Source organism: Dama dama, chromosome 9, assembly GCF_033118175.1.
Source record: "Dama dama isolate Ldn47 chromosome 9, ASM3311817v1, whole genome shotgun sequence".
NCBI lineage: Eukaryota > Metazoa > Chordata > Mammalia > Artiodactyla > Cervidae > Dama > Dama dama.
Genome location: NC_083689.1, coordinates 70412742 through 70429582, shown reverse-complemented (window position 1 = coordinate 70429582; position 16841 = coordinate 70412742). Strand labels below are relative to the sequence as shown.

Below are 16841 nucleotides of genomic sequence, written 5' to 3'. Positions count from 1 at the left end.
AATTTAGCCTGCTTGTCACTTCCAATATTTTGAGTTAACATAGAGCAGAAAGCCAAGCAAAATAAAGCAACCTGTGTGCTGCTAGTTATTTCCTTCCTTCCTTCCTTATTAGTCCAACCCTGCCACTCATCTTGGCACCAGGTGAGTGAGGCAGAAGGCTTGCTGCCCTTGGCAGGAGGTTCTCCAAGTGCTTGGGTGGGAGGGGGTGCTTTTATTAACTGCTCTATTTGTGTGAATTAACATTGGAGGAACCTAGAGGCTGTTGTGGATGAGTCATAAAACTGGTATTTTTTTTACCTCTCTTTAAGTAATGTCAAGAGAGTAAAAATATAAAGCATGGCTACCTGGAAAGACTGTGCACCTATTTTGTGAGTGTGTCTACTGCCCCAAACATACCAGGAAGTATTTCTGGCAAATTTCTTTCAGACCCAGTTGACTTCCCACATTTCTTCCCAGCCGGAGGCCTCTCACTGAGGTGCACATTCTTTCCATTCAGTCAATGACTGCTTGTTTTAGCCTCTCTCCATGGTTCCTCATGCTACTGGATCAGAAAGTGTTTAAATAAACCTGTTCTTATTGCGGAGCCAGTTCCCATGGACTATATACTTAAAGAAACTGATCTGGACTGCCTCACAGTTATAACCACGGGCTGGCTCTCTATGAACATCCACATCATTCACCTTAGTGTACTCTGATGACCTCTTAGCTATTTCCAAAATTAAATTTCTCAAGCAAGAATTAAGATGTGACAAAATATGAATGGAAAAATAATAGAAAATCTGGACCTTTTAGAGGTCAGTCAAAATGATGGTGTGATTCCATGTTGTTTCATTCACTATTGAGGACAGTCAATAACCCAGGGATGCTCACACCACACCCAGAGTGAGGCACTGAATTCTTAATGCTGGGCATAAACAGAGATCTAAAAGCAATATAAAGCAAAGTTAACAAGGGTAGGGAAGGGGCCATAAGTCATGTCCCATAAACAAGGCAGTTTGGAGAAACATGAGGTTCTCTAGGTACCAGAAGCACTGCTGCCAGGTAGTAGAGAGTTTAGACCTGTTCTGTGTAATCACAGAGTTCAAACAGGACCAACAGGCAGGTACTGTCTAGACACAGAGCTTGTTTTAAATATTTCTAAGTCTCAGAAGTGCCCCTAGATTGAATGGACTTCCTTAGGTGTGGTAGTGAGTTCACCGTCACTGGAGGCATTCAAGTATACTGTGGAAGATAACTCAGCAGTGATGCTACATAGATTAAACCTTGAGACAGGCAAAGTTTAGTCTCTAACTTTCACTTTGTGAAATTAAAGCATGACTGGATTAGGGACACCAATATGATAGGTGGCTATTTGTTTTTTAAACAAAAACTTCCAAGACATATTTTGATGATTCACATGTCATACCTGCATCATCAATCCTAAGAAAAAAAGGTACATTACAGTGTGAAAAGACCATCTTTATCCTCACTTCCACAGAGGACATTTTTTACCTTCTCCAACATCGTCTAGCCTGTAAAGAGAGAAGAGAGCCTACTGATGAGAACACCAAGACCAGCAGCCAGTGGATGCTGCTAAATTACAAAATGACTAACCAAGGGCTGTTAGAGTCAAAATGGCTCAGAGTCCATCCAGTCCAAGCCTCTCATTTCACAGATGGCAAAACTCAGGCCACGGGAGATAAAGGGCATTTGCCAATCTAGTGTAATAAGGGGATTTAAAGTTTCTGTATTAACAAAACATAAAATCATGATCTTAATGTGTCTCTTTACCAGGAGGATCTTCAAGTATGACTTTGAAAAGTTACCTTTCCCTACTTATTAATATTTACTTGCTAACAGATACGGAGGCATTGGTCAGTTATTAAGAAAGCAAGGTCTCTATCACAGTTTATACCAAATCCTTTCATTTCTTTTCTAAAAAGCTCTATGGGAGAACAGGTATGCAAAATCCCTTTCCAGAGAGTTTTCAAATTATTTTTTTTTAAAAAGACAAAACAAAAAATCTGCTCCCATTGCCTAATTTGGTAGAGGACTTAAAACCCAGGGATGATACCGTACATGTTTTTTCATTTTCCATACTGCTAATGCTCCTTCAATGAACTCCAGTTTACCAATGACCTTTTGAAGTGAGTCACCCAGAGTTGAGCAAATAATGGGTAGAATGGCATATCTCCTTCCTTCTTTTGCGTGTCATACTTCTGTCAACGGAATCTGCCACTATATTTGCATTTGGGGCAAATACCACAGTGTTAACCAAGACAGGTTAATGTGAGCTGAATCCCCACATCTTTTTTTTTTTACCTCTAAGGCCACCTCGCCAACTCTGTCTTTAATCAGAATGCAAGCACAAGGCATTAAACCGCCGAGTGGTGCTTAATCATTGTAACAGCTTGTACAGGCATCATAGCAATCAGTCATGCAAGATGGATTACCTGGTGTGTTTATGGAAACAATTGGTTTTCATGAATTTCCCTGAAAAGACAAGGCCATGTTAGAATCAGAGTAGCTGTGCTTATGTGAACGAAATGCTGGGGTATGCACAGAGCAACCTTATGAAGAGCAGAGGTAGTCCAAAGATGGGAACCTAGGAAGTGGATTTGACAGAGAAAGCCACTCCTTTCCAAGATCAGATGATTCTTCTTTTGGGTTACTGCCCACCAGCTGCAAAGTTGTCTCAATATTATAGACAATGGTGTTAAGCTGCTTTTGTGTAGCATGCAGGGATTGAACCTGACCAGGGATCGAACCCGTGTCACCTGCAATGGGAGTGCAAGTCTTAACCACTGTACCATCAGGGAATATTCTTATTTATTTGAATTCAAGTACTCACTTGGGTTTTAGAACACTTCCTGTGCACACGTACCCAGAATTTCCCAAACTGTAACATGTGTTTGTATTGAGAGTTAATGGCACATTTCCACTAAGCTCCAAATTTCCCTCTACAGTATTCACTAGGGACAAGTGTGGAGACACACAAGTTTCACTATTGTTGTTCAAACAGGCTGAGATGGTTACTAGTAGTCAGAACTGCTCACTTACTACTAACTTCTGTTAGTGACTACAGAACAATTTTTTCCCCCATTTTTAAAGCACCATTTCACATGTTCAGAGATGTGGAGTGATTTGCCTAAGATCACACAGCAGTGCAGAGAGAGCTGGGACTCACCCACAGGTTTCAGGAATGTTGTTAAACTGTGTCCATGGTATCCTGGGCTTCCCCAGTGGTGTAGTAGTAATAAATCAGCCTGTTAATGCCAGAGTCCAAAGACCCTGGGATTCAGTTCCCAGGTCAAAAAGATCCGCTGGAGTAGGCAATGGCAAACTACTATAGTATTCTTGTTTGGAAAATCCCATGGACAGTGAAGCCTGGCTGGCTACTCTTCATGGGGCCAAGATGGAGTTGTCAGTGGATAAACCTAGGGGGGAATGCAAGAACCACCTGAAATTATATATGTGTGTGTATTATACAAATATACATATATATATACACATATACATATATACATGCATATACATATACTATATATGTATACAGTGTGTATGTATCCACACATTTGTCTGTGGAAAAAGTCTAGAACTTCTGTTAGATTCTCTAAGATTTCTGCAAAGCCCCAAATAAGGAACCATAATTCAAACACAAACAACAGGAACAACCACAATTAAAATTCTCATAGGTTTCCTACTCTCAGGTAAAGGCAGTCTGTTAAGGGAATATGAACTCTTGTCCCTCTAAGTAGCTGGGAATTCAGATCATTGTGTCGAGGCTGAGGATTAATTTCATTTCTCACTTGGCCACAGGAATGTGTGGAATGGTCCCAAATTGGTCCCAAGAACCTCCTAGCTTCTCTCTTGGGTCCAGACCCTGAAGACAGCACAAGGAGACCCATCCCACTAAGTCATTTCCTAAATAAAATCCAGTGACACGAGATTAAATCTCTTATGATTATGCCTTAGCCTCACTTTTACTGCCTCAATAACATCCCAAATCCTTTTTGTCTAGTCCTTTCCCCTCTCAGTCTTCTGGGTAGCAGTAGGTAGAGGTTAAAAGACCTCAGCTGGCAAGTGTAAGACTCATAGTTATGTACCAGCTCCACCATTGTATGCTTTTTGTTTTTTAGAATCTCAGGTTCTTGTTCTAGCCTTTTCGAAATACATTTCCTCGAAATCTACAATGGAGATGATAGTACATGTTTCACAGGGCTATTGACTTAGGAAATGCATGAGGCCAGTGCCTGGTCCATAATTCCTGGTGGTGAATGAGAGCCCTCGTGCGGGACTCCCACCCCCTCCCCTCATTGCATCTCTGCTGCTCTTCCTACTCACACACCTTCATTCTCAGGCCAGGCCAGCTGAGGAGCAAGAGGCCACATCTACCAGCTCCCAACTGAGTTGATTCTTTCCAAGTTCAGTTCAGTCGCTCAGTCATGTCCAACGCTTTGCAACCCCATGGACTGCAGCATTCCAGGCCTCCCTGTTCATCACCAACTCCCTCGGAGCTTACTCAGACTCATGCCCATTGAGTCGGTGATGTAATCCAACCATCTCATCCTCTGTCATCCCCTTCTCCTCCCACCTTCAATCTTCCTAGCATCAGGGTCTTTTCCAATGAGTCAGCTCTTCATATCAGGTGGCCAAAGTATTGGAGTTTCAGCTTCAGCCTCAGTCCTTCCAATGAATATTCAGCACTGATTTCCTTTAGGATGGACTGGTTGGATCTCCTTGCTATTCAAGGGACTCTCAAGAGTCTCCTCCAACACCACAGTTCAAAAGCATCAATTCTCTGGTGCTCAGCTTTCTTTATAGTCCAACTCTGATATCCATACACTACTGGAAAAACCGTAGCTTTGACTAGAGCTTCCTTCCAAGTACAGAGACCTTTTTTTGGTTTTATGGCTTTTTGTTTGTTTGTTTGTTTTTACTGCTGATCACACCAGGGGGAAAATCAGTGATGAGTTGGTAAACTTACTTTCACTTAGGGAAGTGAAAAAACCTTTTTAAAAAACATGGTAGTCATTCTTGACTCACTATTAGAATAAACTTGAGGTTCTGAAAGGTTTTCACTGACTCCTTTTTGCATGGCTCTACAGAATTCTCAGTTACAGGTTTTGTTTCTCTGGGTGGACATCTTTAATCTTCTGATAGCGCTCAGTTTTTTTTATAATATTCACATGACTCAATCTAGAGGCCTGTGCTCTATAATTTGGGCTTCCCAGGTAGTACTAGTGGTAAGAACCTGCCTGCAGGAGATATTAAGAGAGACAGGTTCAATCCCTGGGTCAGGAATATCCCCTGGAGTAGGAAATGCCAACCCCACTCCAGTATTCTTGTGTGGAGAATCCCATGAACAGAGAAGTCCATAGGGTCTCACAGATTTGGACAGGACCGAAGCAAGTTAGCACACAGGCAGACACCACTCTATAATTTAGGCTCAGAAATCAAGTTTTGCTTGAAAAAGAGCTGTGGTCAAGTGTGCCATGCAAGGCCTTCCTGATTTGTATTATTTATTTTATAAGACATCTCCAAGTATGGATCTCCTGCTCCAGGGCCCTCCTCTGCTTTGAAGGTGTTTGGTCTGCAGACACCATCTGAAGAAACCCTACCTAGGCTGGCAAATCCTCACCTCCGCTCTGTGGCTGCCTAAATGGAGCTCAGGGATGTGGAGTGACTTTCCCAAGATCACACAGCAAAGCAGAGGGAAAGCTGAGACTCATACTCATGTTTCAGAGGCTTTAAATTTGAGTCTAGGGACTCCCGGGGGTGGTGTTGTCAGTGGGAAACTGATGCTAAATTGAGGCTCAGAAAAGGCCACCGGGTTGAGAGAGGGCTTGCAGTGAGTCAGGGAGATTGCAGATTAGAGGCCAGTTCTCTTATTCCACATAGTTAACCTTTGTCCCAGGACTAGCAGACTCTCTCTCAATGGAGCTCCCTGAGGGCAGATTTTCCTATTTGCTCCTCAAATATCAGGCTTCAGTTTTTCTCAGACACAAGGTGTCTCATTATGCTCATCAACAGCAAGAAGTCCAGGCAGTAAATCATTTCAAATCCCACACATTCAAATACGCATGAGGACTTGGCTGTCCACCGAGGAAAACTGGAAAAAAGTGAAACCTGCTCTGGTAATCATCAAATTTTCCTTTCTTTGTGATTGTTACAGTAGTTTTTTCTTGGTCCCAGGGTTGGATGGTGGGGGAGTGGAAATGGGGGACTTTTAGGAGCATTTGTTATCTTACTGTGTCTCTCTGTTTTACAAAACCAGCCCAAGCTTCACGGTCCAGAGCAAGCTGGTTTTTCCAGCAAATCGAAGGATTCTCAGAGGGAAAAGTGGTTGGAGATGAGATTTTTATATCTTTATCTTGGCATTTCATTTGGATACATGGAAATAGGTTGCATGATACTTGGTAAAGGCCTTTCAAATCTATGAATCATTAAACATGGCTTAACTGGTTGCTTCTCCGTGCAGGGCCCAGACATACCCAAATGAGGAAGCCTTGACGTCTGTCCTTAAAGGGGTTTAGAGACAGGCTGTGTACAGCCAACAACCATCCTGTGGGATTTACTTTGGGGCAGAGTTATGAAAAAGTGCCCTGGGGACCCAAAAAAGGGAGAGAAGTGTTCTAAGTGGGAAAGGAGGGCCAGGATGTTTCTCTCAGAGATCCTTGAATTGATTCTTCATGGATGAGAACATTTCATTGAGCAGAGAGAACACATAGGGAGAACAGCCTGAGCAGAGATAAAGGGACGGATAAGAGTGTGAAATCTTTGGTGATTGATTAAGAGCCTAATTTAATCTAATGGTGACTAGGGAGCCAGGAGTGGCCTCGGTTCTTAAAGGACTTCATTGATGGGCTGAAGAATTTAGATTTCATTCCAGGGTCTTAAGGAACCATTCATGTGTTTGGATTAGGGAATGGTGTTTTCAGTTCTGTTTTTGGAAAAATTGCTCCTGTAAAGTCTATGGAAGCTATGTTGGAGGGGAGAGGATGGTAAACAATCTGCCTGCAATGCGGGAGACCCGGGTTGGAACCCTGGGTCGGGAAGATCCCCTGGAGAAGGAAACGGCTACCCACTCCAGTATTCTTGCCTGGCAGAATTCTGTGGACAGAGGAGCCTGGTGGGCTTCAGCCCGTGGAGTCCCAAGGAGTTGTACAAGACTAAGTGACTAACACTTTCACTTTCCATAAGCCTCTATGCAGAGAGGCTCCCCAGGAGGTTCCTGCTATAATCCAGACAGGAGACAAGTGTCTCGACTAGAGTGATGGCAGCAGTAACAGCAGAGAAGGGACAGAGTCAGAGCCATTAGGATTTGGAATTGTGAGGACTTAGTGGCTGGAGTAAGAAGGAAGGATGGGTGAGTCTCTGTACTTGGGAGATTAGCTGATGTGATGGGTTCACTGGTAAAAGAACCCCGGGAGAAAAAGTGAAAATAATTTGGATGATCTTGAGTTTGAAGTGCTCCTAGGTGATGTTTAGCAGGCAGTTGGAAATGTGGGGCTGAGTGGACTTATGGATGCCTAAGTGGGGTTTTGTGTCTGATGATTGGCACCTCCCTCTGATCAAATAATCATTACTATGATGATACAGTGTAAGTGTTGAATAGGGACTTGCCACTATACCAAAGCTTTCATAGTTATTATCTCATAGGGGAGAGTTCTGGGCTATCTATGTAATTCTGGGAGTCACTGATAATAAAAAACAATTACTGAGTGCTTTTTATAGGAAAAGGCTGGGCCTGATGCTTTTGAGGGCATTATCTTGTTGTGAGGCCTCATCCAAATGTTTGAGGAAGATTCTATTATTACATTCATAATAAAGGAGAAGAAACTGAGGTTTGCAGAAATTAAAATATTTGCGAGTTAGAAAGATGACGTTTCAAAGTGGACTTTCTTGATTGTACTGAGACCTGAAATTAGTTTTCCATACTGCCACGCCGGTCCTGGACGCACGGTATAGGGTTAAAACTCTCTCTCCTTCACGTAGGAGGAGTTAGTGATGGAATACTCCAAGAATAAAGAAGAAGGTGGTCTTCTCCCCTCCTCTCTCTTCCTTTGATTATAAAAATGTCACCCACTAAATACTCGGTATAGCACAAGACTCGTCTGTCAGCTTATGAATCTCACAAGCATCCTATTCTTGTGAATCACTTACTTATCCCTTTTCAGCCTCTGGCTGAATGCTCTCTGTGCTATTTGGAGAACAGGAGCTCCTCAGAGCGCCCGAAACACCACCTAGTGGTTTCAACTGGCAACCACAACTGACAGTAGATAAGAAGGTCACTGATGGGTCCTAGTGGGGCCAAGGGACAACGGAGTCCAAAAGTTCTGGGAAGGACACTCTGCCTATGGCTACCAGTATTAAGCAGGCCGACCACCCCTGAATGATTTGGGACTCTGATTGGGTACCTAGGTAAAGACTATAGAAATGATGATTCGATGTGTAAAGACAGGGAACCAGGGGAACAGTGGCAATCAACATGGATTTTCACAGAAAGGTAGCAGGTGTATTTGAAGATGTAAAAGGGATCTTTTGGTTGGTACATGTGACAAGGGGTGTGATATGTTAAGAGGAAGAAATTTTACCTTTTGGGTTGCTTCTGACAGGATTTGGCAATCTATACTCATCTTCCTAATTCTGAGAGTTTTCTTCTACATTCTGTGTGTATCCCTGTTAAAATTCAAGTCCGTAAACTTACACTTTTTAATTAATGTAGACATATTTTTAGCATCACCAACCTTAAGTATAATACTTTATTGTACCTGGGTTTTCTAAAAGTTAGTAAGTTCACTTTATATTTGTTGTAAAATTTGTCAGCAAGAAAATTAACCCCTTATTGTCAGACTTTTGCCAATCTGTTGTCCTTGAAGCATGACTATTGTCTGCTCCTAAATGAGAAAAATTAAGATAGATTTTTAAAAAGCTGTAAATTAAACAGTCAGGAATGTGGGAAGTCCAAGACGACCACTTGGCTTTTCCCGGCTCCCTGGCAAACCCCATTCTTCATTTAATGGGTTAAAGCCTTTTTTGGCTACAAGACTGGTATCCTCACAGTGAAAACAGAATGATTAAAAATGTGTTTTTCACTTGAGGTATACTTTGACTGTTTTTAGCAATCAAGGTACCTACCTTATGGAAAAATTATACAGGCCTATGTGATCAATCTGGCAGTCTTATTATATGAACAGATTAATCTTAATTTGGCTATATTTAATAAAAATGAGGGTAATTTTAAAGAAAAAGATTGTTTTAATAGGTACAAATTTTAGTTTTGCTACTTGAGGTATGTATCTACTGTCTGAAACTTACTTTTCCAATAGTTCTTTGTTGCTATGTTATATTGTTATAAAGCTTAAATGAGTTATTAAGAAGGTATTCTAAGCTTGTTTCTGAAGCTGGTCTTTGGATTGAGACTAGATGCCCATAGTCTATTACCGGGGGATTATACATACTATCATTTAGAGGACTGTGTCCAACCTAGATGAAAGGCCTCTTATCAGTTTTCTTAAGTATATGATGTACAAGGAAACTGATGGGAATCATTTTCCAAGACTTAAGGTCCTGCCTGCCTGCTAAGTCGCTTCAGTTGTGTCCAACTCTGTGCGATCCTGGGGACCGTAGCCCACCAGACTCCTCTGTCCAGGGGATTCTCCAGGCAAGAATACTAGTGTGTGTTGCCTTGCCTTCCTCCAGCGGATCTTCCCAACCCAGGGATCGAAACAAAGTCTCCCACATTGCAGGCAGATTCTTTACCAGCTGAGTCACCAGGAAGTCCAAGAATAATGGCTGGGTAGACTATTCCTTTTCCAGGGGAACTTCCTGACCCAGGAATCAAACCAGGGTCTTCTGCATTGCAGGCGGATTCTTTACCAGCTGAAGCTACCAGGGAAGCCTAATACTAAAGTTACTTCCTCCTAATTACTTGAAGTGCCCAGCGGAGGACTTCCTGAGCTCTGATGTCAGTCTTCCCCTCCCTCCAACCCTTATAAGCGCTGATCCTTTATTTTCAATTTTCAGCAAGACCAGTGTCTGCTCACTGTCAACACCACTGGGACACCTTCTCTACTATTCCTTTGCGGCAATTTCTCACGGAGTAACATCTGCTTGGGAGACCACTTTGGAAGGAACAACATCTAAAGTTGTAAGTACAAATCTTGGTTAAATTACACAGTGGATTTTGACATGGGAAGGAAACTTTTGGATAGCTAACTACTGCTCGAGTGCACCCCGCTGCTGCAACAGGAGCTATCTTACAGGCAGGAGCCCTTGCTCTAGCAGAGGCTATTATCCCCGGGGAAAACACACCCAAGGCTGAGGAATGACCTCCACTAACAGGAGCTCCTAGGTACCCCAAGTTACCCAAGGGACCCAATCCCAGCCTAGCTGGCTGAGAGCATACCAGAGCAATATGTTACCAACCAACTGCTCCTATGGTTCTTCCTCTGAGAGAACTTTCTCATAAAAATCAAGAAACAAATGTGTTTTCTTTGCTGTCTGATCTAAGTCTGGCAGAGGATAAATTGAGAGGTTTTTCTGAGGACTCTGAAATTTTCACAAAGAAGCTTACCTGGGGGGAATCTCACCTGGGGGGATTTACAGGTTTTATCCCACCGCTACCCTCCTAAGAAAGAACAGCACACAGTACCGGCAGCCAGAGCCCACGCTGACCGAGTGGTAGCCCCGGCCCAAGAGGGCCACGCAGTACACCAGGTGGAAAACAGTGCTTTCCCTGAGGCAGATCCACACTGGGGTCACCAGATGAATTGTAATGATAGAAATAAGTAGGACCATAGGATTAATTATTTATTAGCAGGTAGGAGAAAGCTTATAGTGAAACCCATCAATTACGAAAAAAGTGAAAGAAGTCCAACAGGGGCCAGAGGGAAATCCTGCAGTTTTTCAAAGGAGATTAGTGGAAGCTTTTAAATAGTACCCAAATATGGATCCCTCCTCTCCAGAGGGACAGGTCCTTTTGGCTCTACATTTCATAACCCAGTCTGCCCCAGACTTCAGATGCAAAATTCAAAAAGCAACTGCTGGAAGGAGGAGGTCCTCAGACCTTTTGAGCAATTTGCTCTAGTTGTGTTATTTGGTTTTCAATAATAGGGATATGGCCGAAAAGACTGAATGCGTCCAGAGAAATACACAAAAGGCCCAAATGATGGCAGTGGCCCTGTCCACTCACAGACCATGAAAGGGAGGCCAGACTTTCTGGGTCATTTGACTGCAAGACCGATGGGTATCCAAAATCAATGTGCCAGGTGTGAACAGAAGGGACACTTGAAGGGAGACTGTGATCAATGAGCTTTTAGAAAACATCCAGGACATTGAAAGAGAGAATGCCCCCGATGCCAATGAGTGATAGGGGGCCCTTGGCTATTGACAGTTTCATGATCAGAAGACTGAGGTCGCCCGAAGCCAAAGGTGACTTTGCCTAGAGAGACCATCTACATAACTAATGCCAAACTTCAGGTGGTCATTGATGTGGAAGGCCACTTAGTAGAATTTCTTAGAGATGCTGGTGGAACCTTCTCTGTCTTAACCCAGAGGGTTAGAAATCTTAACAACCGTAAGAAATATATAATGGAAGTGTCAGGAGAGAGACAGAGGTACACTTTCCTAAAAGCCCTTTTGTACAACATCAATGGCCAGTTGTTTTTGTATTCCTTTCTGTTTGTGCCTGATTGTCCTATCTCTTTAATGGAAGGTGGTATGGTGGTTTAATTGCTAAGTTGTGTTTTATTCTTGCAACCCTATGACCCTTGCCAGATTCCTCTGTCCATGGGGTTTCCCAGGCAAGAATACTGGAGAGGGATGCCATTTCCTTCTCCATGGGATCTTCCCAACCCAGGGATCAAATCCAGGTCTGCATTACAGGCGGATTCCTTAATGACTGAGCCACCAGGCAAGTCCTATCTCTGTAATGGAAGGGACTTAACTAAATTAAGGGCCACTCTGTTTCCTGAGGGACAAGGAAGCAACTCTATCACCAATTGATATTAATAGAAAATAAAGAACAGATTAACAGAGATAGAAGACTTAATAAGCCCTGAAGTATAAAATATTAAGATACTGGGCCTAATAAAAAAACAAACAGATTAAGGACTTAAATGACCCTTTTCCAGATTTAGAAACTGTTTTGGAAAAATGTTTTGGATCACCAAATCATGGTTATAATCTCTTTTAATGCTTAATTTCTTTTCATTTTTATCTTTTGTAAATCCATCCTCCAAAGCTTAACATCTAAGAGAACTAAAAGGATGATACTAATTGGTTTATAATTCTTACAACAGAAAAGAGACAGTCAGCCAGGTGTTTTAGTCCTTCCCCAGGCAGGCCTACATCCAATCTCAGAAGGAAGCAATTAATGATTCATTGTTACCTCTTACCCACTTTTAAGCATGAAACAGTAAACATCTGGAGTAGGAAATCATAGGGACAAAGTAAAGGGACATGATAGTGATTTAATAGTTAATCCCATTAGGTAATTATATGTAAAGAAAAAAGTAAGAGAGACCTCTGTAAGTTAATGATCACCCAAGAAAAAAATGGAAAAATCCTGAAACAATGTGGGCTTCCTTGTCTCATAAAGCAGAGCAAGTCACTTAGCAGCATCAAAGCCAGACCTGCTTGCCAAACAACAAATCCAAGCTAACTCGCTTAGCCATAAAACCGTTTAACAGGAGCATGAGACATGCCTTCAAACTGTAAAACAATAGTGGAAAATAGGGCCTAAAACCTGCCCAGTGACGTGAACAAGGTAATGACCCCTAGGACATGCTCTCAGCACACACACACACACACACACACACACACACACACACACACACAGAAATAATTTATGGGAAGGTGACATTTCAAAGTGAATGACCCTCACTGTTCTGAGACCTGAAATAATTTCTCCATAGTTCCATGACAATCCCAGATGCACCATATAGGGCCAAAAACTCCCCTACCCAACTTGTAGGAGGAGTTAGTGATGGAAGACTCAAAGAAAGACAAAGAAGGTGGTCTTCTCCCCTCCTCTATCCTCCTTTGATGATGAAAATGTAACCCACTCAGTACTTGGGGTGGCACAACACTCACCTGCTGGATCCGATGCCTCGCAAGCATTCTATTCTCATAAATCACTTCTTTGTCACTTTGCCTCTGGCTAATCCTTTCTTGGAGCCCCCAAAACATCACCTAACTGTTTTGATTCTGATACTATATGGTGGCAGGACACACTAACCAGTTTGCTTTCTCTTTCCTTCAGGAAAATAGCGTCATGCATCCTTGGGTAGCCATCCTGGGCTTCCTACTCCTTCTGATAGGTAAGTGAACAGGTGGGCTGTGCTTTGGAAGCCTGAGGATGGGGGAGTGTAGGGGCTGTGTTGGTGATGAGGCAGCGGAGGTGTTCTAGGGCTTTGTCAGAAGGTAATGGGATCACCAATGAGCAGAGAACAAGGCTGAAGCCTTAAGCCAAAGAAATTGCTTAAATACTAAGACTTACAAAATCTGTGAATGGGTTACAAGGCATGACGCTGTACAGTATGGTTTATGCCACTGCTTGTATTTAAACAACAACAAAAAAAATATGGAGGGGTGGGTAGGTAGATGGCTATATATGCATGAACTGCTCATGTGTAGGTAGGAAACAGTAGCAGCTGTTATCACAGTGTAGAAGGGGATGAGAAGAAGAAATGGGGATGAGGGGGGAAGGAAAGAGTCCTTTACTGTACCATTCTGTGCTTTTTGATTTTTTCAACTGTGGGCAAATATTTCTGTTAAAAAGAAAATATTTTAATTTCCCTACTTTTCCAGTTGTTAAGACTCTGTGCTTCCAATGCAGGGTGCAGGGGTTCCATCCTTGAATGAGTAATTAAGGTCCCATAGACCATGCTGTGTGACCAAAAAAATTTTTTTAATAAATAAAATATTTTAATTAAAAATATCCTATGAGACAGGGGGAAATTTAGGAATACACATATCCTAAATTTTAAAACAATCTCTAGAGTTGGGAATATCTGAGGAAACATATTTTTTTAAATTATACTTCTAGAACAAATTTTTATATTTAGCCTGTATTACCTTTGTAATCCAAAAATGATACAAAGCAAAATTAAATATTACCGGAATTCCAGTGAAAAAACTAGACTCTTATTTTATGTATCAATGAGTGTTTTATTCCCAGAGCATTTCCCAGAGTTACAGCCCAGCCCTATGATTAGTCATGAGACTCAGATTCTTTTATGGACCACTCGGACTGCATTTGACAATGTAGGGATTTTTAAGCCACTGACTCAGGAGAGAGGTGTTTTTGTTTGTTTGTTTTTTAAGAGGCAACATTTAGTATTTGACTGAATGTTCTCCAGTTTTTTGGTTTCACCTGGGTAAGTGGACTGTGCTTCCTTATACATTGCTCAAGAAGGGATCCCTGCTTGAATTTATCTGGTTGATCCTTAAGCCCATGATAAGCTTCAGTTTCTCCTGAAAGTGTTATAAACTCAATTTCCTAAGAATTGATTTCTAAACAGCTTAGCTTTGGCCTTCTAACCAATGATGCTTTAAGTAAAACTTTATCTCTGCTTTTTTTTTTTTTTTTTAAATTTGATTAAGAGCAAGGTTATGAGGTGATTTAATTTGAAAGAGCTATTTATTTACTTATTTTTGTTTGTTTGTTTTTGTTTTTTTTGAAAGAGCTACTTAAAAACTTACAATAAAGACAAAATCAAAACTAATAATGCAAAAGAGTTTTTAAAAGAGATTTCAACTGAGATACTGACAATCAGGGGAGAAGAAAAGCTACATGTATGTGTTACCTATTTAATAAGCAGATACATGTCAAAAACAGAAAGAAATACACACATATTCATATATTACTGTTATGGCATTTATTTCAAACCTTTTGGAGAGAGATTTGGTCTTACTACCAAGAGATTGAACATATTTCTCCCTTTATCCTGAAACTTTCTCTCAGAAATCTATCCCATTAGGAAGTAATTCTGAATACAGAAAAACATTTATATGATATTTCATCTAGAAATATATCTAGTAAATGATAATGCTGCTAAAGAATATGTGAATGTAGAAAAATGCTTATCCTAAGTTTTAAAAACTCAAGATGTTAGTCAGATGATTTCAAACCAAATAAGCTATATAAAGAAAAAACTGAAAGTAAAGTTAAAATATTGAGACCCCATGCTCTGGTTTCTCTTTATTTACAGATGGTGTAACGTCTTACCTACATGTGATTGGAGTGGAGGGTCAGTCTGTCAGGCTACCCTGCTCCTATAAAGGAAAAGTCACATCCACGTGCTGGGGCCGAGGGGAATGTTCTTGGTTAGACTGCAAAAATACCATTATCAGTACTGAGGAATACAAAGTCACTGAACGGAAGAATGAACGTTATAAGCTCAAGGGAAATATCGGTGGAAGAGATGTTTCTTTGACCATAGAGAATGCAGTCCCTTCTGACAGTGGCTTGTATTGTTGCCGTATTAAGAAATGGTTTTTCAATGATGAAAAAAACATCATAAAGTTGACTATAAAGCCAGGTGAGCTTGTCTTCCTACTTACTTTGATCACTTGCTGTGGGTTACCCTAGATAAAGAGTTTTCTATTTGATATTAAACTCTTCTTCCTTGAATAGGGAAAGAAGAGGCTCCTATAATCTTGTTTTCTAATAACTCTTCATAGGATAACTTGTATTTGTATAGAATGAAGTGTTAACACTAACCTTGATTCAAGACCATAGGCTAGAGAAACTTCCCAGTCAGCAAAATATCTTCTAAGGCAGTGCTTTAGGAGTGCTAATTGATTAATGAAAAAGCATTCACTGTTCCACTGAGATATAGTGAACATTTTTATGGAGCTGAATTTATTCCACTTAAAGAACTGCCCTTTCCTCTGAGATTATTTCTTAGAAGAATTTTTAAATGTCCTTTCCTAACTTTTTAGGACTTATAGAGAATTTCAAACGTATAAAATAGGTAATATAATGTCTGGTCAAGTATTTGTATAATTTGGCTTTAACAGTGGTCAATTCAATCTTGTTGCATATATATTGTATGAGCCTTTATACTATAGAGTTTTATCCCCTCCTTCTGCCATGTCTTGGATTTTATGAAGCACATTTCACACCATATCACTAAATTAGTCAGATGGGTCACTCAGTTGTGTCCGACTCTTTGCAACCCCATGAACCGCAGCACGCCAGGCCTCCCTGTCCATCACCAACTCCCAGAGTTCACCCAAACCCATGTCCATTAAGTCGCTGATACCATCCAACCATCTCATCCTCTGTTGTCCCCTTCTCCTCCTGCCCCCGATCCCTCCCAGCATCAGGGTCTTTTCCAATGAGTCAGCTCTTCGCATCAGGTGGCCAAAGTATTGGAGTTTCAGCTTCAACATCAGTCCTTCCAATGAACACCCAGGACTGATCTCCTTTAGGATGGACTGGTGGGATCCCCTTGCAGTTCAAGGGACTCCCAAGAGTCTTCGCCAACACCATAGTTCAGAAACATCAATTCTTCAGTGCTTTCTTTATAGTCTAACTCTCACATCCATACATGACTACTGGAAAAATTAAAATGGGCTTATGTCAGTATGAAAACATTTGCATCTCAATAAATGTTCACTGGTAGCTTTTAAGAGTTTTGTGAAATAAAAAAATCAGGGAAGTTTACATTGTTCCATCTTGGTGTAAACATCCTACTTTTTCTTGCCTTTTGATGAAAGGACAAGATTCTTTAGGATTTCCTGGTTTCTGGTGCTTTTTCCTAATGAATGTTCTCCCACGACACAGAATCCAGTACCCAGTCCTACATAAGTTATGTCTCTTTTTTGCATTAAATGAATTTGATATTGCA

General features: G+C 41.3%; 1 long non-coding RNA gene across 1 annotated transcript; it reads left to right on the top strand.

Annotated features, from left to right (window-relative positions):
* The first annotated feature begins 10020 nt into the window (after window positions 1-10020).
* Window positions 10021-15342, top strand: LOC133061459 (uncharacterized). The gene is made up of 3 exons (XR_009693989.1): window positions 10021-10132; window positions 13247-13304; window positions 15198-15342. It is a non-coding gene; the product is annotated as an uncharacterized LOC133061459 (long non-coding RNA).
* Window positions 15343-16841: the final 1499 nt, after the last annotated feature.